Below are 22,867 nucleotides of genomic sequence, written 5' to 3'. Positions count from 1 at the left end.
AAGACTTAAAGGGGAAAAATCTCTTCACTTCTCTGTACATGTACCACACACACCAGAAAAAAAAGACCAGGAGGAAATGAGCTAACGTCTTTACAGTGGTCGTTTATTTGGTGGGGAGATTATGCATAACTTCATAGTCTTCTTTGCACATTTATTTTCCAAGTTTTTTGTATGTATATGTAAGCATATACCACTTTCATAAGCAAGAAGAATATTTAAAAAGGTAAGGAATCATGTGAGCTCTGGCTTTTGGGGAAGTTGGGTGGAATTCTCCCAGAATGGAGCTGTCTGTTTAATGTTTCTTTGTTTGTTTGTTTTGCGGTATGCGGGCCTCTCACTGTTGTGGCCTCTCCCGTTGCGGAGCACAGGCTCTGGACACGCAGGCCCAGCGGCCATGGCCCACATGCCCAGCTGCTCCGCGGCATGTGGGATCCTCCCGGACCGGCGCACGAACCCGTGTCCCCTGCATCGGCAGGCGGACTCTCAACCACTGCGCCACCAGGGAAGCCCCTGTTTAATGTTTGAGAAGCTTGTGTTCTAGCCTTCCTTGACGAGATGTCCTCCGGCCCTAGAAAATTTCTACTCAGAAAATTCTTGATATCAAAGCTAGTTCCTCAACATCCATCCCTCCAGCTGCCCAGCCTTGCTGTAGGTATTCACGCTGTCTCCCATTCTTCTCTTGAGAGTAAAGAACTCCAGTTTTTTTGTGGCTCTGACCTTGAGGAGGAGGCTTATTTTTTAAACAGGCCTGACAGTAGTAAGTACCTCATGCATGAGGTGTCGTGCATCTCAGCTCACTACCCTGTGGATACAGGTGCTTGCCTGTTAGCTGAAGTTATGAATAGCTATAAAATTGGAAACAAAGCAGTTGATTTATTTATTCGCTGAACATTGAATTGGTACCTAGTTGAAGACTAGGTACCAGTGCGCAAGGCAGACACAGTCTGCCCCATCACAGAGGGGGAGGACGCAAGAAACACTTGGCTACACTGCTAAGCCCCAGGTTCGGAACATTCAGAAGAAGGGTAAGACTTTTTGAGCCATAGAACAGAGGCTTCCCAGAGGCTCTCCAAGTAAGTAAAGTTTAAGTAACATATTCCGGATGCAAATGGAAAAAATGGACTTGGTGTACATCTCTAGATAAGCTCGCTTCCGAATGTTTCCAGCTGTGGGCAGGGATCTCCAGATGGGCGTTGCTATGGAAGCATCTTCCAGTTCTCACTTCCTGACTGAGTTTATTTCCGACTTTCCTGTGCCCATGCCAGTTCCCAGCTGTAGATACAGACGTGGCAGGGTCCAGTCTTCCTGCTGCCTCATAGCTGTGCGGACAACGGATGTGGCTGGAAGCCAGCCAGGAGCCTCCTCCCGACTGAGTTAGTTGTGGAACCTGCCATGTCGTGGTTTCACTTGCATCCGGGCTCTTTCCTTTGTCCTCTCGTGGGACTGTGCCAGCATGTTCCAGCCTGTGTTTTGAAACTTTAGACGCCAGCTTGTATTTGATGGAGAAATGAGCTCATGAGGGCTTCCTCCGCCACCAGCTACAGGAGAAGTTGAGTCAAATCTCTTTCATTCAGATCCCCCACTGAGGCCAGATTTGCCACCCTCCTGACAGAAACTGGGCTGGCTGTTTGTTCTTTGGGACTGTTTGTGAATAAAGGACTTGATGACCTAAACAAAGGAATAGCAAACAAGATGGGGGAGGGCTGTAGCTAATTGCTTTCTGGGCTTGAGACCTTTCAGCTACCCTTCAATGCTTTAGAGTAATCATTGCTAACCTGTTGAGAATTTACAATGTGCTAGGTATTCTTTAAATCATTTGTAATCCTCTTAACCCAATGAAGTGTTTATTATTATTATCCCCATTTTACAGCTGGGTAAACTGTGGCAGGAGACAAGTTATGTTGTTGACCAAATTGCTGTATTGCTCTCTTAGAGCTCCTTAAGGCCTGCCATTTTAGCAGCTTAGGCAAAACAGGAGGATTTAACTAGAGGGTGCTGGGATGGCCCAGAGAACCAAAGCAAGACCTCAGGAAGGACTGCGTACCAGTTACTTGGTTACAAGTAACAGAAACACCATCTCAAATGGGCATAAACCCTAGGGGAAAGGATTGACTCTCAACCAGAAAGCCCAGAGGTGGGGCAAGCTTCTGGGCTGGTTGGCCAGAGCTCAGGGCCATCACTAGTGACCCACTTTCTTTCTGTCCTTCCATTCTACCCTCTGCTGTCCGCGTCATCCTCAAACCTGGCTCCCTTGGAAGTAGCAGACTGGCTGCCAGCACTGGTCCAGGCTTTTGTCTCCTCATCCTTGGCCTGAGAGATAGAGAGGGTGTCTTGTCCTTCAGCCATAGTGCAAAGCTTCAGAGCTCCTATCTCGTTGGACTAGCACAGGTTATGTGACCTTCCCTGAACCAATCCCTGTGGCAAAGGGGTGGGGCATACTACCAGGCTGGTTGCTCCCACCCAAAACCACTCATGGGGAAGGGTGGAATGGGTGCTGGGAACAGCTGACCTGTGGATTGGAACCAGAACACAAATGCCACGAGCAGGATTCTCTTCCTTGTTACTGCCCCGACTCCTTGTCTGCTTTTGTTCATTCTTTTATATCCATAGTCTCTCTTTCTGCCTTTCCCTCTGCTGGGTGACGGCCATCCACAGACTAAGCTGTACACCTTGCAGTACAGGCTCAAGGAGCCCAAAACAACCCAAGGAGAGGAAACTGTCTCCCTTTGGACTCATTAACCAGGGCCAGGGAAGGGGTTCTTGAGACAGGCCAGTTGAGGTCAGGTGCTCTTTCTGGGCCAATCAGCTGTGGGCAGGGTTGGGGTCATTGTTCCCTCTGTCCAACCCCGCCCCCCCGCCCCCCTGCCCCGTACCTACTGTATCCTTTTCCCAGGACCTCTGGGCTGGGAGTCATTTAAGCAGGACCCCTGAGGATACCAGTTGGGCTGCACTTCCTGACTGACTGTAGTGACACTAAAACCTCATTTTATTCCCAAGCCCCTGGAGGATGAGGGGTGTCCCTTGTGTTTTCCACATTCCCAGAGCAGTTCTCTGCGGAAAGGCCAACTCTTCAACACAGCCTGGCAGGCCGAGCATGCTACGGCCCCCGCTGGCTGCCGGCCGCTGGTCCCCAGCCTCATCCTGCAGCGCACTCATGGCCCTCCAGCCACCTGGCCATGCTTTCGGTTCCTTCAACGCATGGCATTTGTTCCCTACCCCTGGAGTGCTTCCTCTTCTCCCCTGTCTTGCTCCCCACACCCCACCCCCATTATGGCCTACCCGTGCCACTCCTCTTTCAGGTCTCCCCTGAGACATCTCTTCAGGGGGCCTGCCCTGACCGCACACCCCACTCTTCTGCCCTGAACTACTCAGCTTGCATATTCAGGGCCTTTCATCCTCTCGGTGATGTCAGCTCCATAAAGGCAGCGATCAGATCTGTTTGGTTAAAGGTGTAACCCCTTCCGTCAAAGATATGCCTTACTAAGTTTTGCTGAGGGAATGAATGAGGCCATAATAGTAACATAATTAACAGTAGCTGGCTTTTGAGTGGCTGCTTCCTAATAGGCACTGTACTAAGCTCTTTTACCTACAAAACCTTTAAATGGTTACTCCCATTTAACAGAACGTAATGATGATGACAGTCATTGATTGAGCCATGTCAGCCACTGTCCCGAGTCCCTTACCTGTGTCATCTCATTGAATCCTGACAACAGCGCCCTGAGGCCAGTATTGCCATCATCCCAACTTCACAGTCAGGAAATGGTGCACAGTGACCTTGCCCTGATCACTCAGCTAGGAAGTGGCAAAGCTGGGATGCCAGCCCAGACTGTGTACCCGCTATCCAGTCTCCCTGCACTGATGGTGACACAGTCCTAGAGAGCTCTAGTCACTTGACCAAGACCACACAGGTAGGAGGTGGTAAGAGCCCACCGTTTACCCATCAGCCATTTTTGGTGGGATCGAGTCACACACCAGCGTGCTGTGTATATGTGTAAGGGAAAGACACACTTCTCCTGTGTGTGTCCTTGACTCACACACTATTGCAGCACTACTTCATTTCTGACACCAAAGGGGTGGGGTTTCCACATCAAGCGACTAACTCGATTCTGACACTCTCTATAGCATCAGACCCCACAGGCTACGGGCTCAGTCCTACGAGGTGTCCCCTCACCCCCAATCTCCTCACCTGTGCTTCTGACCCACCACCTGTACATCGGAGGTTCCCACAGCCCCCTCCTTTGGGTTCAGTTCATTTGCTTCAGCGGCTAGCCACAGAACTCAGGAAGACGTTCACTTACTAGATTGCGGGTTTGTTAAAAAGGACGTAATTCAGGAACAGCCAGGAGAAGGTGCACAGGGCGAGTTATGGGAAGGGGCATGGAGCTTCCGGGCCCTCTCGAGGGTGCCACTCTCCCTGCACCTCCATGGGTCTGCCAGCACGGAAGCTCTCCCAACCTCATCCTTTCAGGTTTTTTCTGGAGGCTTCATTACAGAGACATGATTGATTATGGCAATTGAACTCAATCTCCAGTCCCTCTCCCGTCCTCACAGGTCGAGGGATGGGGCTGAAAGTTCCAACCCACTAATCCAGGTTGGTCCTCCGGGCAGCCAGGCACCACCCCGCATGCCCCTATCCTTAGGTTACCCTAGGGGCCTTTCCATTAATCAACCCCGTCACAAACTCTGGTGTGGTTGAAAGGGGCTTGTTCTGAATTAACAGGACACTCCTTTCACCTTTATCACTCTGAAGCTATTTTAGGAATTTAGGACAAAAGACCAAATAATGCAAAACAAAAGATTCCCTTTGCTCTTATCACTTAGGAAATTACCAGGGTTTTAGGAGCTCTGTGCCAGAAACAAAGGCCAACAATATTTCTTACTATAAATCACAATACCACAATATGTATTTCTGTACATTCTATGTGTGTATTCTATATATATTCAACATGGTATATAATAAGAGAAATGCCAGTTAAAGTCATGCTGAGATAATAGTTTTCACTTCTCTGAAGGGCAGGAGCAACAGGTGAGATGCTGGCAGTGGTGTGGGGAAGCAGGCAGGCTTGTCTAGTGCTGGGGGTGAAAGCAGGACCGTCACTTTGGAGGGACTTGGGCAATGTCAGCACAGCCTTTGCACAACCCTCCCTTTGCCCCAGCACTCCCACTTTGAGGGATTTTTTTTTTTTTTTTTTTTTTTTTGTGGTACATGGGCCTCTCACTGTTGTGGCCTCTCCCGTTGCGGAGCACAGGCTCCGGACGTGCAGGCTCAGCGGCCATGGCTCACGGGCCCAGCCGCTCCGTGGCATGTGGGATCTTCCTGGACCGGGGCATGAACCCGCGTCCCCTGCATCGGCAGGCGGACTCTCAACCACTGCGCCACCAGGGAAGCCCACTTTGAGGAATTTTTGCCTACAGATATTCCTGAGTGTGAGATGTGATGTGTGTCCAAGGTAGTTCATTACAGTACCGTTTGGCAGAGCAGAAGCTGGGAACTGTCCTACATGTCCAGCACTACGAGGGGACTGGATGAATCAGTGAGGCTCATCTGTACAGTGGAGCACTGTGCAGCTTTGCAGGGGGGTGGGGTCCTGATCGGAGTGCCTTCTGTGTCTGTGGTTCACCGCCAAGTATGAAAAAGGGAGGGAAAAGGAACACCTTTTACAAGTAATCCTCAGTTGGGAAAGGCATAGTGGAACCTGGGGGAAGAGTGTAGGTTTTATGAAGATTCCAATCCCAGGCAGCCCTAGAGCACACATCACTATCAAACTAGATACCTTAGGTTTCCATAGCAGGGGCTGTGTTCTTGGCTCCATGCATGTGTGTATATTATACATACAGACAGACAGCCATATCCAAGATGATGTGTATGTATGGCTATGTATGTACATATAATTTCACTACTTTATTCAGGTCTCGGCTTGAATGGCTGAGACGCTACCTCAGAGAGGCCTTCCTGAGCACCCCGTCTAGAACGGTCCCTGCTCTATTTTCCTTCATAGCCCTTGTCACCTTCTGCTGTCATACGTTTGTTTGCTTCCTGCGCCATCCTCCTGAGCTCTGAGGGCAGCGATCATGGTTTCATTCCTTGCTATATCTCAGCATTTAGAGCAGTGTCTGGCCCATAGTGGTTGCTTAGTAAGTATGTGCTGAATGAATGTGAACGAGCCTATAGTGAAAATTACCCCCATGGTGGATGCGGACCTGAGGCCCCCAGAGGCCTTGCCCTTCTTGCATGGAACAAGCTATGGACCCACTGCTCTTCTGACTGGGGGAAGAGGCAAGAAGTTGCCCTAGACTGCCGTGAAAGACACGGATGCAGGCCAGGGTCTCTTCAGGGGGGCAGGGGGACACTGCCTGTGAAGCACTGAAAAACGTGCCTTTACTGTTCTCATTTGATGCCCATTCCCCAACTCTTTGGGGCCCGTCTCTCCTCTCTGGCTTGCATGATGCTTGTTCCGGGCAGCGATGCCATGGAGAATAGGTAGAGGGAGAGAGAAACTTCCGACCTGATGGCCTCTCTCCTCTGGAGGACCCTTCACTTCAGCCCTATGCTTGATATTATCAGAGTCCAGTTTGGCCAAGGGGTGTCGTCAGACTTATTATTTCTTCATTGTTTCAGTTATAACAGTTTTGCTGACATCTTTTAGGGCTCCCTCTGTGCCAGGCATTTTTCCAGTCCCTTGATCCCTGTTACCTCATTTAACCCTCCCAACAGGCCTGTTCAGGGGTGGAAATTACCCTCCACCCCCCTTTACTGGTAAGCAGGCTTGGACTCAGAAAGGTCTAGTAATGAGTAATGGGTCACCCAGCTGCTAAGAGCCAGAGCTGGGATTTGATGCTGGCTCTCGCTGACCACCATGAAGGCATTCTCACAGCCACGTGGCCTACTGCTTCCCCATCTGCTTTTGGGATTCTCCCAGTGGCCAGTGGAAGAGGGTCTGATTTCCTACAGTGTGATATGGATTGTTAATCATGTTGCAAAGCCCTGCTGGCCAGCATGAGGCCTTGATGGGCTGGAGGAAGTGGGTGGAGAGCCTTCTGCTTGTTTATTTCTCAAAGACATTTGCCACACAAATGACCAAACTTCTGTTTCTCTTCGAGATTGGTTTCCATGTTGGGCAGGGGAGCGGGTTAGATAGCATCCAGAGGAACCCTGTTACCACCCCATCAGATCTGTCCCTCCTCTCCTGGGAACCCTCCATGGCTCCCTGTTACCCAGAGTAAGAGCCAAAGTCCTCACCGTCCCCAACCAGACCCCACGCGATCTGCCTCCATTACCTCCCACTCCTCTCCTCACTTGCTCTGCTCCTTACGTGGCACCAGGGTATGTGCCTGCCCCAGGACCCTTGCACTGGCTTTTCCTGCTACTAGGAAGGCTCTTCTCTCATACCCACGTGGTTCACTCCCTTACATCCTTCAAACCTTTGTTCATACATTGTCTTCTCAGGGAGGTCCCTATCTCCCTTCTCTGTTTTTCTCTATAGCACTTACCTAACATGTTATATCTTTTAGTTATTTTGTGTATTGTTCAGCTTCCCTACTAGAATTATCAGCTCCAGTGTCCTGTTCACCTGAATCCCTGGTGCCTAGCACAGTGCCTGGCACCAAATAGACACTCAGTAGACATTTCTTGAAAGAATGAATCGTTGAATCCTGTCATTATGGTGCTGGGTCAGGGGGCAGGTAGGAGATGGGAAGGGGGGTTGGTTTTGCTCATCAGGCCTCAGTGAGACTCTCCCATGTGCCAGGCTGCAGCTCTGGGTTCCAGACACCAAGGTGAATAAGCCCTGGTTCTGCAGGCAAATTTAAGCCGTGGAGGAAGGGTGCATCTGCTGAGGAGAGCCCAGATCCTGTGCCCATGGCCTGGCTGCAAGGAAGGCAGTAAGAGTCAGTTCCCAGCCTTCATAATATTTTACCTTGAGAGGCAGGCCCGTCCTCCTACAAAGGATCATAGGTAAGAAATTCCGAAATCATAGGAAAGATTACGGGCTGCCAAAATGTTTTAATTCTTTAAACTTTTTATTAAACTGTAATATACGTCCAGAAAAAGACAAGGGCACATATTAAAAGTGTATGTAGCTAGAAGAACTTTAACAAACAACACACTCATGTAACCAGCTCTAAAAGCAATATTTCCAGGCCCCAGAAGTCCCTTTCCTACTCTCTCCGAGTCACTCCTACCTTCCAAGCAAAACCACTTTGAACTTTGTGTAAATGCAGTCATACTTTATGTAGATGCTCCTTTGTGTCTGGCCTTTCTGTTCAACATTACATCTGTGAGATGTCCATGTCGTTGCATGTAGTTAGCTTTCATGTCTACTCATTACTGTCTACAGTCACAGGGAGACCTGACTGGCAGATCTGGAGAATAGCTAGGGCAAAATGTGCAAAGGCCCTGGGGTAGGAATAAGCTTAGAAGGCAAAAAAGGCCAGTGTGATGGGAGCATTTGGGTGAGGGATAAAGTAGAAGGGGACGAGCTCCTAGAGGTGTTGAAGAATTTTAAGCAGGAAGGCGATCTGATATGATCCCTGTTTTATTTGATCCCTCTGTGTGTGGAGAGTAGAAGCTAGGAAGGCAAGAGTGGACTCAGGGAGACCAGTGGGGGATGTCATGGAGTTGTCCAGGTGAAAGATGGTGCTGGCAGCTTGGCCTACAAAGAAGGAGAAAGGAAATGGATTCAGGATCTATTTTGGAGGTAGTGGCAGCAGGACTTGCTCATAGACTTGTCACGGAGGATAAGGGAAGGAGAGACATAAAGGATTCCGTTGTGTGTCTGCATCGCACTTTGTTGGCCCTTCCCTGCTGATGCTCACTCAGGTCATCTCTCATTCTCCCTGCTCGCAGAGGCCTCTCCAGCCAGCACTCATATGCACACATCCTTGATGAGCTGAGTCTCGAAGGATCAAGGGCAAGTGCGTAGTGCGTTCCAGGTAGTGGGAACCATTAGAACTAAGGCTGGGGCCTCCCCCACACCTGGCTCAGCTCGTGCCAGAGTGTAGGCTGCAGAACGGTAGCACATGGCCTCAATCCACCACCTGAATCGTGTGGACCCGCTGCTGATTTTGAGATGTTTTTTCATGCTCTCCCATCCCGCACCTTCCCCGAGTTGCTTTCTCCTCTGGCCACGTCCAGTCCCCTCCCCGCTGCAGGTTAGTCCAGAGCTCCAGCCAGCGTTGCCGCAGCAGGTGTGTTCAGTTGGCGTTGCTGCCATGCTCGGGGGCCCTGCCTCTCTGCACTGGCTCAGCTTTGTCGTCCTGTTGCGTGAGCCACAGTGGGGCTTAAAAACAGTGGCCGGTGAGGCCTTTGGTTCTGGGCCGGCCCTGGAGGCTGACGGGCCTGTAGGAAGTGAACAAGAAGACCTCTTGTTTGTCTGAGCTGGATTCTTGCGTGTTCTTCATCCCCCCGTTCCCTCCTGTTTCTCATCCCTGGCCTTGTTCTTGAGAATACAGGGCCTACGGGCAGCAACTGCTCCTGCCGGCCTCCCTTGCCCTTTCTCAGAGGCTTTGGGCGTTTGGGGGCTCTAGGCCCACTCAGCTCATGAGGCAGCTCAGCCAGCAGGAGTTTAAAACAGCGTGACCTGCGAGCACATGAGGAGAGAGCGCCCTGCTTCTGTTTTTGCCATTGGTTCCCTTGGGTCACTGAAGACCGGCTCCCACCCTGGCTTGGGTTTCTCTCTTGTGCTGTTGGGAGGTGCCAGCCAGGCTGACTTGTCAAAATTAATATCTCTGGCAGTTTGCTTTCTGCCTGCCCAAGGGTTGTAGAATTGGACGCATTGTGGCTATCGTGAGCAGGTGAAATTTGACGTTTGAGCTTGCAGTAGGTCAAAAAAACAGGGAATGGGGGGACAACCTTGAAGGAGAAAATATAGGGCATTAATGAGCTCAACTGAGTATTCTCCCAAGTTGCCGGAGGACATGTGACTCATCGCAACCTTTTTAGAAGACAGCCTAAAAAAGAAATCTTGTTTATTTTTGAATGAGCAGTCCATGCACGTGGTAAAGCAGTCAGATGACACAAAAAACCATGTACAGTGAAAATTAAGTCTCCCTCCCCTGTCCACTGTCACCCAGTTACCCTCCCGTGAGGACACCCATTTCGTCTGTATTCTTCCAGAGATACTCAGTACCGAAACAAGCGCATATTATACATACAGTTCTATCCTTTGATCTTGGAAGCCATTCTCTAACGTAGCTATGTAATACTCCATAAGTAGCCTTTGATGCAGAACCACCACGCCTGAGAACCTACCCTACAGAAAAAAATGGCCCCAGTACAAAAGGTTATTTACCACAGCATTCTTTGCAGTGGCCAAACAAAAAACAAAGTGAAACCCTGGAAGTAAAATGAATGCCCATTTTTCAGGGAATGATTGGTAACATATGGTACCTCCACACTATGGAATATCAGCTGCTGAAGAGAGTGGGTAAGAGCACTACCAGTTGATTTGGAGGCGTTTCTGCGATGCAGCCGAGGGAAAGCAAGATTCCAAGAAGTCAATGTGATGTGGTCCTGATTATGTAAAATGCAGTGGCGAAAGTCTGTCAGTTGTGCTGGAGTGGTGGGTATAGTACTCATGCTCTTCTGCATCACACGGCCCAGCACTCTGTCTGGGAGACTTTGCAGTGTCCTCAGTTGTGGTCAAAACAAACTTCACATGTTGGACAACACTAGAGGCCCCCTTGGGAGGGTATCTGGCCCACAGGTGGAGAGCCCATGACGTCGGTGTTGGGAAAGGCTCCCCTGGACCTCTGTCAGCCTAGGAGGGGCTAATGTGGTGCGTAGTGAGAAGTCGCTTCTAACTGACTGTGACAGGCTATTTTGACCTACTTCCCAGGCATTTGGTGGAATGAAATAAGGACAGAGTTTGGTCAGCTGTGTGAAGCGTGCAGCGCCACCAAGTCTGCCCCTTGTGAGAATAAGGCAGAGGAATTACAGAAACGCTGAAGTCGAGGCATCAGGTCAGGTCCCAATGAAGCTGCACAGGGCAGGCGGCACCCACAGCCCACCACACAGAGCCACCCAGTGGGGTGCTTCTCACATCCCGCTCCTAAAACGGACGAGCCCTATTGCCGGGGAGAGTGGACCTGGAAGGAAGGTGTTGGGTGGACACACACCCACAGGACCACTGCGTCTCGCCACTCCTGGGGCTCTGTTTGCGCTGTGGTCTGTCATCGTGGTGGCCCTGGAGTTGTTCTCTGTGAAGCTCGGCTTCCCTTCCCCTTTCCTGCTCCTAGGCCCCGGATAAGGATGCATTCCTCCAGGGTTCTGGCGTTCCCCTCGGTATGGATGTGGCTGTCAGTGGGGTAGGGGCTCATGACCCCTTTGAGTCATAACTTGTCTCCTGCTGGGCTTCACTTGCAGTAGCTGTTCTCAGACTGAGGCTTCTCCCCTCGGCTAGACCACGTTTATTCACAGTGCTTTCTCCCCACCCTTGACCATGTTCCTTACCCTGTCACCACCACCGAAAAGAAAGAACACTTCCTATCTCTGGAGCAGCATCTCTTCCTCTGTTTCCTCTCCTACTGGTCATTCATCAGAAGTGAGAGCTCAGTTCTCACTGGCTAATCTATTTCTCTGCCCCCCTCAGAGAAGGAAGGACCTGGTTGTTAGTGACCCCAAGGCTTTATCTTGCCTCTGCGTGTGTGTGTGTGTGTGTGTGTGTGTGTGTGTGTGTGTGTGTGTATGTATGTATGAATATTCTCAGGTTTCTGGTTTGGGTAGTTGATGGTGTCTAGTGGACCTCTATCTACCCGTGGATGGGAGAGAAACAGGTACAATTAAGGATATTACATGGAGAGAGAGAGAGAATATATGTGTGTGTGTGTGTGTGCGCGTGCACACACACACACATGGAGAGAGAGAATTCATATCTTTATTGAAAATACAAAAATATGCCCTACAGAAAATTAGGCAGTGACTGGTCATTTATTGAAATTCATTTAACAGGCATTTGCTGATCTGCCCTTATTGTGCTGTGTACAATTTGAATCTGGCAGAAAACCACTTTGGGAAAACTCATAAGACCGTGTGAAGATCACTCTCGAATCTCCCTTTTCTGCCTCACCCCCAACGGCCAGTCCATCAGCAAGGCTTGTTTGTCCTTGACCTGAAACAGATCTTCACCAGCCTCCTCCTTTCCATTCTGTTGCCCTCCCCCCCCCGCTCCCAGCCACCACCATCTCTCCTTGGGTGTCACAGCAGCCACTTCACTGATCTCCCTGCTTCTTTTCAAGCCCGACAGTCTCTGTGCAACAGCCAGAAGGGTCTTTCAAAAATGTCAGTCAGAACACATCATTCTCCTCCTCCCCGTCATACTTAGAATAAAGAGCATATGGCCGACTGTGGCTCACACAGCCCGCGAGCTTCTGCCACATCTCCTAGCACCCCTCCCTCCCTCTCCACAGCAATCTAGGCAAGAGGGCCTCCTATGAGTTTCTTTAACAGATTTCCTCCATCCTCCTCCATCTCCTGGAATATTCTGTTTGTTTTTTTTTTTTTAACTTTCATTAGAGACTTTATTACCAATCCAGTAATTCGGTCTGGGTAGCCCTTTGAGTGTCTTTTAATTGCGAAATAATTCACATACCGTAAAATTCACCCTTTTAAAGTCTACATTTCAGTGGTTTTTAGTGTTTTCATAAGATTGTGCAGCCATCACCAGTATCTAATTCCGGTACATTTTCATCAACCCAGAAAGACACCGTGTACCCACTAGCAGTTACTCTCCTTCTGTGTCCCCCTCCTCCAGCCCCTGGCAACCACTACTCTACTTTCTGTCTCTCTGGATTTGCCTATTCTAGACATTTAATATAAATGGAATCCTATAATATGTGGTCTTCTGTGACTGGCCTCTTTCACTCAGCATGATGTTTTCAGTGTTCATCCATGTTGTACACAAATCAGTACTTCATTCTTTTTATAGCTGAACAATATTCCACTGTATGAATGTGCTGTGTGTTGTTTATCCATTCTCCATTTGATGGCCATTCTGGGATATTCTTACTTCCATTCTCCACATGGCTTCCTTCTCCTTTCTCTTCAGTTCTGTGTTGAAACTCACTCTAGTTTCCTACATAGTATTTCTTACCGTTTGTACTTATGAATATATTTGTTTCCCTGTTTGTTTATCTTCTGTCCCCTGTTCTGGACTGTGCATTTTGTAAGGGCGTGGACTCTATCTGCTTTTGTTCACTGTGTCTACCACCCTGCCCTGCACAGTGCCCAGCGCAGGGTACTGCTTAATAGTTGCTGGATGAATGACTCAGTGTATCTCATCTTGTTCTCATTTTACCTCCTCCTAAGGCAAAATGATTGTAACCCTGTTCTGTGGGAAATTCCATATCTAGCTTTCTACTTGCTGTATCTAGCTCTCTACTTTAAATAGTGGCAGGTTGCTGGAAGGATTTCTGCGGTGTAAAACACTGCTCCGTTGGTCATCTGCTGTGTAAGTCCACGGTATCATTTGAAAGTGCATGTGGCTGCCAGTAGGAGAGATCAGAAGTAACAATGGTGTAAACTCAATGGAAGGTGGTTTCTCTTGTGAGTAAAATGTCCTGAGATCTGCAGTCTGGGGCTGGGCTGGCAGCTCCACAGTCCTCAGGTAAAGCAAGATCCTTCTGTCTTTCTGCTTAACCATTGCTAGCACGAAGCTTTCAACCTTAAGGTGGCTTCATGGTCCACTGTGACTGCCGGAGTCCAGCCAGTGAGTCTGTAGTCCAGGTGGGAATCGGGGTAGGGAACGGGCACAAAAGTGTAGTCCAGCTCTTTGTTCTTGGTGAGGAATTTTCCTTGAAGTCCCACAACAATGTCTGCCTACCTCTTGTTGACCATCCCTAGCTGCAGGGGAGTTTGGGAGATGTAGTCTTAGCTAAGCATCCCGAGAAGAAGGGGGAGAATGGCTACTGGCTGGGCAGCTAGCACCAGCAGGTCTGTTTCCTGCCCCTGGTACCCTGGGCCATGGCAGCCAGCTTCTGCCCATTGGCCTGGGCCTTCAAGCCTCCTCCTTCCCCAAGTGGCCAGAATCAGAGCAGTGACTTTTTCTGTCAGGCTGACCAGAGGGTGAGGTTTTGAAGCCCCTCAAGGGCCTTCAGTCGAAAAAACTGACCATGTCGCCAGCAATAAGAATGATGGTAGCTCACCTTTGTTGAACCCTTACTACATGCTAAATCCTGCTCTAAACATTTTTCATGGAGTCATTTACTTCATCCTCATCTCCATTTTACAGATGAGGAAACTGAGGCACAGAGAGGTTAAGTAACACTAGACATTCTCGCTGTTAATAATGTTGTTTTTGTTCATTCTTCCCTTTCAATATATATAATGAATAAGAGGATTAAAAATAAAGCCTGACCTATTTTGGTAGATTGACCAGCGTTCTGTCTCCCATCTGATGAGCTGAGGTCTAGAGAGTGCTTTGTGGAAAAGCACTCGGCAGTTGAAGCCACACTGACAGACTGGTTTTATAGGAGTGCAGGAAGGGGCTTAACTCTTGGCACATCCAGCAAATGCCTGGTGACAGGAGGAAAAAGGATCCACAAGCTATGCAGGATTTCCCCGGCCCCTGAGCCTGCGGCCAGCAGACCGCAAAGCAGTTGTGCCAGTGGGCTGGGCTTGGCCTTTAAAATCATGGTCTACCTGACTGCTCTTAGAGGTCTGTGGGGTGAAAGAAGGCTGTCTCCGTTTCAGGTCCTCTGAGAATTAATTCAGGCACCAAGTCATCTTTCTGGATGCCTCTGATCAGCCATGCTTGGTGGAAATTTTTGATTCCCAAAGTTGACCTCTGAGTTGAGTCTTTTCGAGACACCTTCAGGTCCCTGTTAGTGGCTGTTTGCAGACTCTCTGGGGTGATGGCACAGCACGTGGCCGCTGGAGTCTGGAGGTAGCAGGTGTTTCGGTTAGGAGTGCATTTGGCTGCAAGTATCAGACTACACAGGTGGCATTGTCACTTTAACACATTGGAGGTTGTTTGTGTCTTATAGCATCTGGAGGGAGATAATGTGGCTCAATGGCTTGGCAGAGTGAATGCCAGTGCTGCTCTGACTCTCTTGCCCCCTCATGGCCACAAGACGGCTGCTGCACCCCCCTTCCCCAGTGGGCCGGGGGACCCTGAGAGTTGAGCCCTTCTATTCTGAGTAGTGTTCTGGGGACAAGAGGGACCCTCTCAAATCCTGGTGTCATGTCCACATTCCAAGCTGGAAAAAGGCAGACTGACGAAGAGGCAGAGGACTGTGTGGATGAGTCTGACCCTCTTTGTGAAGAGAACAAACACGTTCCCAGATTCCCTGAATGAGAAACCTTCGCTTACCCCAATGTGAAGATATGCTTCTGCATTGTCTAGATACACTCGTATTTTCCTTTTGCATTTAGGTCTCGGATCCATCTGAAAACAATGTCTGAATGTAGAATGAGATGGGGCTCAAGGCTGAGCCTTTCTTCTTAACTCTGTGTTTGGGAAGCGGCATTGTTGGTAGTTCTGGAGCCGGACGCACTGAGTTCGAATCCTTCCTGGCTGTGCCACCTGCTTGGCTGTGGGATCTTGGGTAGGCTGCCCCACTCTGTGCAGCAGTTTTCTGGTCTGTTAAAATGGGGAATGCTGGTAGACCCGACTCCACAGGGTTGTTATGATGGTTAAATGAGTTGCTAGCTAACTTGAAAACAGTGCCTGGCATGTAGCAAAATCAAAGCAAAAACCTCGTGCTTCAAGCCAGAATGAGAATTTGCAAGGCCACGTGGGTCTGGGAATCCCAGACCCCAGTCAGCTGGGAAGGCGAAGCATGTCACTGAGGTCACCATCTCTTTCTCTTGACAAGAAATTGTCAAACTGTTACGAAGATGTCTGTTCCAGTGTACACTCGCACCTGCAGTGACTTCTCCTTATTCCATAACTTCAGTACGTTTGGCAGTGTCAGACTCTGATGTTTTGGCCAATCTGCTGTGCATGAGATGGTCATGCATTGAGGCTTTTCCCGAGCAGTTTCTCTGCAGGGGTCTGTCGTGTGCCACTGTACCGCAGAGTTACTTGGGCTGGGCTGGAGGCAGGGCAGCCATTAGGCCCTCCGGCACAGTGAAGTCCTCAGAGCCCCGTGTTCAGAGCCCATTACCATGATGCTTCCCTTGTGGGAGGGGAGGGGCTGGGGAGAGGACAGAAGATGAGGATGTAAGACCCTCGTAGTCAGCAATACAGCCTTAGTCACATTTGTGGACTGAATCAATCAGTGAAAGAACCAGTGCTGAATCGTTAGTGTATGTTATTAATAGAATATAGGTCATAAGAGAAAACATGATTAATTACAAGGTGATCCCAGCAGCTGTCATACAGGATCGTGATTGAGGGCTTAGATTTTCCCAAGGCAAAGTCCTCTCTTCGCAAAGCAACGTTTCTTTGTTGGCAGGTGGGTAGAGGCAGTTAAATGAATGGAGATTTTCCTAAGTCACTATTTCAAAGACAGGATGGGGATGGGTATAATGGGAATCTTCTCTAAATGAAGGACGACTGAACCACTTTATTAGTAGGGGAGTAGGTCCCCGCTGCCGCAATGTGAATCTCTGGTAAAGTCTAAAAAGGAGAATGCAACTTGTAGCAGAAGCCCCCTGTGGGCTTGCTTCTCCTTCAGCTCAAATCTGAATGCCTAGATCAGCCACTTAGACACCTGGCCGCCCCCATCACCGCTTGGTCAGGAGGGGTGCGTGTGGCCAGGCCCTCTTAGGGGTTGGGCGCCCAGGGGGTGTGTCCTGTTCCGAGACAGAAAGCAGAAGAGAAAGCTGCCGTCTCTGGGCTCAGGGAGAGAAAAGAGCTAGTAGCCCTGGTCCCAGTCTTTGGGGCTATTAATTCTGTGCACTGGAAAAACGGGTGCCAGCAACAGTCACAGGCTCTGACCAGTCAGATTAGCCACCCCTTCTTCCTTCCTTGGTCTTCGTGGTGAGGTGCGAATGGATGGTCTTTTCCTTGTGAGTTGAGATGAAATACGAGGGAAGGAGTGCAGGAACAGGAAGGCCCAGGTGCACCGGCTGAGTCTGCCTTGGGGTCAGGAGAGCAGCGCCCTGGCTGGCTGGCTGGCCCTGCAGAAGCACCTCGCCCGGAGCCATGGCATGCAATAATGCCGGCTTCACAGGATTTCAGCGAGGCTGGAAACCAAGGTCATTAACATGTAAATACTTTGAAATGGGATATAAGCGATTGGTTTTCAGGATGTTGTTTGTGGAGTAATGGAACTTTTGTCAGACACTTCCCTGAAAGCCCATTTTTAAAAACAGAAAAAAGTGGAGCTGCTGTAGGTGAATGGGGGTGCAGAGGCCTGGAGCCTCGCCCGCTACCCCCCTTACCCTCTGCTGTCTCCCCAAGGACCATACTCAGGGGAGTTCAAGGTGAAACCTCCTGGGACTCTAGGGAGGCCTGGCTCTGCCTCCAGCTGGCCCTGGGCCCCAAGCAAGTCATCTCAGCATTCTGAACCTCAGTTTTCTTATCTGTCAAGTGGGCAGATCAGACTAGATGGAAGAGTTCTTCACCCAGTTCCTATGAACAGAGGCTTCAGAGATCTTTGACATCCTTGAAATAGTTGTGTGTGTGTGTGTGTGTGTGTGTGTGTGTGTGTGTGTGTTTCCTGGAGAGACATGCCATAGTTTTGTTTTGTCAGCCCCTCACAAGGATTGTATTCACTGGAACATGAAGGAGCGCTGTATTGATTTCTGAGGTCCCTTCCAGTTCTATCAGTCAGTTATTTCTGTTGTAAATGACAGAATCTCCCCAACCCAAACTGTCTTAAACTGCAAAGGGAAGTTAATGGCTCTGGGACCTGAAATCTCAGAGCTAGCCTGACTGGAGTCTGCACTCAGGTATTCTTGTCAGGAATACACCCTTCCCCACTGCTGGATTCTGCTTCTTTCACCTTTGACTTTATTCTTAGGTGTCCCTCCCCTCCCTCAGGTGGCAAAGAAGCCTTCAATAGCCCCTGCCTTACACCTGTTTCTTTCCCCCAGTAATCCAGCAAAATTTCCAGGGCCAACTCTGATTGGCCTTGCTTGGATCATGTGTCTCTCCCAGAGCCAATCACTGTGGCTGAGGGGAGGAACCATCAGGCTACGAGTCAAGGCCGGACCTGCTCTCACTCCCAGGTTCTCTCATCTTGGCTTCTACTTCTTGGTATACACCCTGGGAAGCGAGGTGTGCAGCCCTGTGACTGTGACTTATGTGACAGATGAGCGAGGGCTGTTGCTCTGGTAGGTGCTGGAGTTGCTGAAGCAATTCCAAGGGCATCTTCCCTTCCCAGGTAGTGTAAGAGGGGCTCTGGGATGTCTGGGGTTCTGGCTGAATTCCTGGCACTGTAGCCTGCCTTTGCTGCCATTTCTACAACCCTTCACCATCTGCTGCGGCCCCTCCTGTGTATCAGGGACCTCAAACTGATGGACATCACAGCTTCCTCCACTTGACAGGGAGTAGATTCTCAGCTCAGAGGGATGTGGCAGCACTGCACGTCACTGCTAATGTGCCTTTAAAGAGCCATGAACATCACTCTAGAGAAAGAAAGGGGGGAAAATGAGTGTCAGAAAAGCAATTTCTGATGCAATTTAAAAGGCAGTGATTACAATTTTACAGGAGTTTTATTGCAGGGGCTTCCTGATCATCCCAGGAATTTTTTTAATGGGAAGTCTGGTGATAAAGGAAAATGTTCTGGGTGCTTCTGGTTCCCTCCTGGCCTGCCAAGCATCTTGAAAATCAAAATTGTTAGTGTTTCATAGACCAGCTTTAGGGATTGCAACTACCCAAGATGCTGTTTCTGATCTTTCAAAGAGTGTGTGTTTTTCTGTATTTGCTGATTCAATGTATAGTAACTGTTTCTAATTTTATTTTATGCTTTCCTAAGTGGCTGGGTCGTAAGCTCTGGGAATTGTCAAGAACCCTACTCACTTCTTCCCTTCTATGTTAGTTGAGAGTCATTCGGTTGCGTGAACAAATAGAAATTCAGGTCAGCCTGCATAAGTATAAAAGGAAGCGTTTGAACTCACAGCCTGGAACATTCTATGTGTAATGGCTTCAGGGCTGCCAGGACCCTGTTTTCTTCCATCTCTTGGCTGCAGTCCTTTGTTGGTTTTATGGTCAGATAGGCTCTGAGGCAGCTCCACATATATATATGCAACCAATTTAGCAGCCCCAGAGATTTCCCCGTAATCCCAGCACATGTCCTGAGACTGTTTAGTGGACCTAATCAGCCCGGCTTTGGTTCCAGGGCCACCCGAGCCATGTCTGAGGCTGGGGGCGGGGAAGAGGAGATGCGGTGGCTTTATTGGCCAGGCCTGGGTTTTGTGACACCACTCTCTCCCCTACCAGCCCATGGATTGGGTCATTCCCACAGGAATTCCATGGGCTGAGTGAGAAAGATGAGGTTCGGAGGGCCGACCTGGAAAGGGAAATGGATGCAGGATGAACCAAAACCACCAATGCTCAGGACCCCTTCCCATACGAAACTCACGAGGATCTGAATCTGCCACACACCCCCTGGTTGTTACGTTCCCTGGGCACATGCTCCACCTTTACCCTGTCTCAGGGCTAGCATAGGGGTTCTTAATCTCAGGTCCATGGACCCTTGAAGGGTCCTTGGATGGAATTTAGAGGATTGTGAAGTTGACTGGGAAAAAAATTACATCTTTATTTTCTCTACCATCTAACTAAAATTTAGCATTTCCATTCCTTCTGAACAAGGGCCAAAAACCATGTTGTATCAGCAACGCCTGTGACTTTGTCACTGCTAGAGATCAAAACGTTTTCCATGGGCTTCCCTGGTGGAGTAGTGGTTGAGAGTCCGCCTGCCGATGCAGGGGACACGGGTTCGTGCCCCGGTCCGGGAAGATCCCACATGCCATGGAGCGGCTGGACCCGTGAGTCATGGCCGCTGGACCTGCGCGTCTGGAGCCTGTGCTCCGCAACGGGAGAGGCCACAACAGTGAGAGGCCCGCGTACCGCAAAAAAAACAAAAAACAAAAAAACAGCGTTTTCCATGTCACATTACAGTTGTTGTAGATATTACAAAGTACTGTTTACACTCATCTCTTTCTAAATTACTATAGTTATTGGACCCACCACTAAGATCTCATAATTTAAAGCATTCACAAAGAAGCACAAATATTACTGTATCTCAGGTTAGGTTTTGTTTTACAGATATTTTCTTTCGTTTTTGTTTGTTTGTTTGTTTGTTTTTGCAGTACGCAGACCTCTCACTGCTGGGGCCCCTCCCGTTGCGGAGCACAGGCTCCGGACGCGCAGGCTCAGCGGCCATGGCTCACGGGCCCAGCCACTCCGCGGCATGTGGGATTTTCCCGGACCGGGGCACGAACCTGTGTCCCCTGCATCAGCAGACGGACTCTCAACCACTGCGCCACCAGGGAAGCCCTGTTTTACAGATATTTTGGTATCTGAATATAATCGATTTCCCTTGTAATCTTGTGTATTGTATTTTGTACATTTGAACACATGTTTCTGAGAAGGAGCCCAAACCCTTCTTCACTAGGCTGTCAACAGGGGTTCCTGGCCTGAGAAAGGTAAAGAACCCCTTTTGGCTTCTCCAGAACCCCTAAGGACAAGATTATTGAAGCTATCCTGATTCCTGGACTCTGGAAAGTAGGCCAGCTGCTTGCTAGGTTTCCTTCCTCTGAGGTCCCCTGGAGAAGCTGGCTGGCATTTGAGGTCGGCCTTGGCATGTGGACGGCATGTGGACATGGCAGCATTGGGGAAGGATGGGGAGAGGCCTTGCCAGCCTGCAGTTAGCCCTGTCTTCATTGACCGCCATGACCATGTGGCCTGGCCAGGTGGTCGGGAGCAGGCACTGGAGGCAGGCTGCCTGGGTTCATCCCACCTGCAGTGTACTTTTGACTGGCTGGGCAGCCTCTAGGGTTACTGGGGGAGTGAAATGAGTCGGCATGTTCTGCTAGGGTGGAGCCTGGCACATAGGGAGTGAGAATCATTGTTTAGCGTATAGGAAGGTTCTAGGTTGTTCTCTCAGATCTCACCTCCCTGGCTTAGTAAGTGCCTGGCCTAAACCAAAATGTGATGGTGAGCAATGCAGACAGTAGCTTCTTGGCCTGGAGACATTCATTCATCCATGAAATACCCACTCAAATATGCACAACCATACTAAATATTCAAAAACATAAATTAATGATACAAAGTTACTGGGGCTTCCCTGGTGGCGCAGTGGTTGAGGGTCCGCCTGCCGATGCAGGGGACGCGGGTTCGTGCCCCGGTCCGGGAAGATCCCACATGCCGCGGAGCGGCTGGGCCCGTGAGCCATGGCCGCTGAGCCTGCGCGTCCGGAGCCTGTGCTCCGCAACGGGAGAGGCCACAACAGTGAGAGGCCCGCGTACCGCCAAAAAAAAAAATTAAAAAAATATAATAATAATACAAAGTTACAAGCCAGTGCTTTTTCTCTGCCACTCCTCTGCTCACAGTTGTCTGAAGGCAATGTCTTTATAATGGGCTTCCATCTGCCCCGTCACCTCCCTGCCCTCATGTCTCTCTCTCTCTCTCTCTCTCTCTCTCTCTCTCTCTCTCTCTCTCTCTCTCTCTCTCTCTCTCTCTCTCTCCCCCCACACCCCCCACCCCCCGCCCCGGCCCTCCTGCCTCAGGTCCTGTGCAGTGGCCGTCCCTGTGCCTGGAAGGCTCTTTCCCAGATAGTCACCCAATTCGTGGTCTCCTGTCTTCAGGTCTCTGTCCTCAGGCCTCCTCTGACCTCTCTGTAGCAGCAGCCCGTTGCTCTCCTCAGCCTACTTAGTCTCCATCAAGGTGCCGCCACTCCCTGGCTGAGGATTGCGTTTGTTCAGTGTCTCCCTCCCCTGTTGGAGTGTCTGCCCCCTGAGGACAGCGACTTTGTCTTGGTCACGGGTGTACCCTCGGTGCCTGGCACGCAGCAGGCGTTCAATAAATATTTGTTGAGGGAGTGACTTCGTGAATGACAGGTGGATACTACAGCAGGAAGGCTCATGCTGGCCAAAGATATAACCTCGTTTTTTTTCTCTCCGCAGATGCACAGTCTTTGACCTCGGCCCTCCTGGGACCCTCAAGGAGCACTAGTGTCCAGAACATACTAAGGTTGAGTACTGAGATTCATGTGACTTTCATTTGCTTAAGTTTTACGGCTCATACATGTAAGCCTCTTTATTATTTAAAAAATTTTTTGTTTGAAAGAGTGCCAAGGGAAAGATGTGTGACTCCTTCCCTGTCCCTCCCAACACCCACAGTCTGACATCTTCCCTCCGAGGTCATTGCAGTCAGTAGTTGGGTGGGTGTCTGGCTGGACCTTTCTTCCTGCTCGTGAACATTCCTCCTTATCCAAATACACCCTCATTATTTTAATTTCTTACATAGAGAAAAAAGAAGCCGTGCTAGATGACGCTTCTGCAGCATGTTTCCCACTGTCCCCAGTGGTAGTGTATCTTGAAGATCTTCGTTCATAGCATCCATCAGTGTATCACAGTCTTTTTTTTTTTTAACTTTTCAATTTCCATTTTAAATTTTACACAGAGTGAAATTCACTTTTTGGTCTATGGTTCTTTGAGTTTAGGCAAATGCATGCCGTTGTGTGACTGCCACCACAGTTAAGATACAGAATGGCCCCATCACCCCATGTGTGGATGCGCTGTTTATCTATAGGCTAAAAGTATAGTGTAGGTAGTTACACGAAATTAAACTATGTACACATGATAAGTACTTACCTGTAATATAAAGATTTTGAATGTGTTATAATTAGGTTTCTGGGTTTCTTGCTAGTGAGCACCCTCTTTGGTTTCTTTGGCCCCGACCAAGTAAAGAAGGGGGCCTCAGGGTGTGGGGCAGTCCAGGTGGTAGTGGGGCATTCCTAAACAAGGATGTCAACCCTT

The 22,867-nt window shown here is 49.5% G+C and overlaps 1 protein-coding gene across 14 annotated transcripts in view; it reads left to right on the top strand.

Moving 5' to 3' along the window:
* Nucleotides 1–22,867, top strand: part of SIPA1L3 (signal induced proliferation associated 1 like 3) — a 237,344-nt gene that overhangs the window by 73,858 nt on the left and 140,619 nt on the right. For 13 of the 14 annotated variants that reach the window (XR_010939121.1, XR_010939122.1, XM_067719505.1 and 10 more), the window contains one exon: nucleotides 22,013–22,079. The gene's annotated coding sequence lies outside the window, so the exon portion shown is untranslated. Of the gene's footprint in view, nucleotides 1–22,012; nucleotides 22,136–22,867 lie in introns of all 14 variants that reach the window. The other variant, XM_067719497.1, reaches the window with a different exon arrangement.

The sequence above is a fragment of the Pseudorca crassidens genome, chromosome 20, assembly GCF_039906515.1.
Source record: "Pseudorca crassidens isolate mPseCra1 chromosome 20, mPseCra1.hap1, whole genome shotgun sequence".
Lineage (NCBI taxonomy): Eukaryota > Metazoa > Chordata > Mammalia > Artiodactyla > Delphinidae > Pseudorca > Pseudorca crassidens.
Note: the sequence above shows the minus strand (reverse complement) of the source record. Positions and strands in the feature narration are given on the sequence as shown.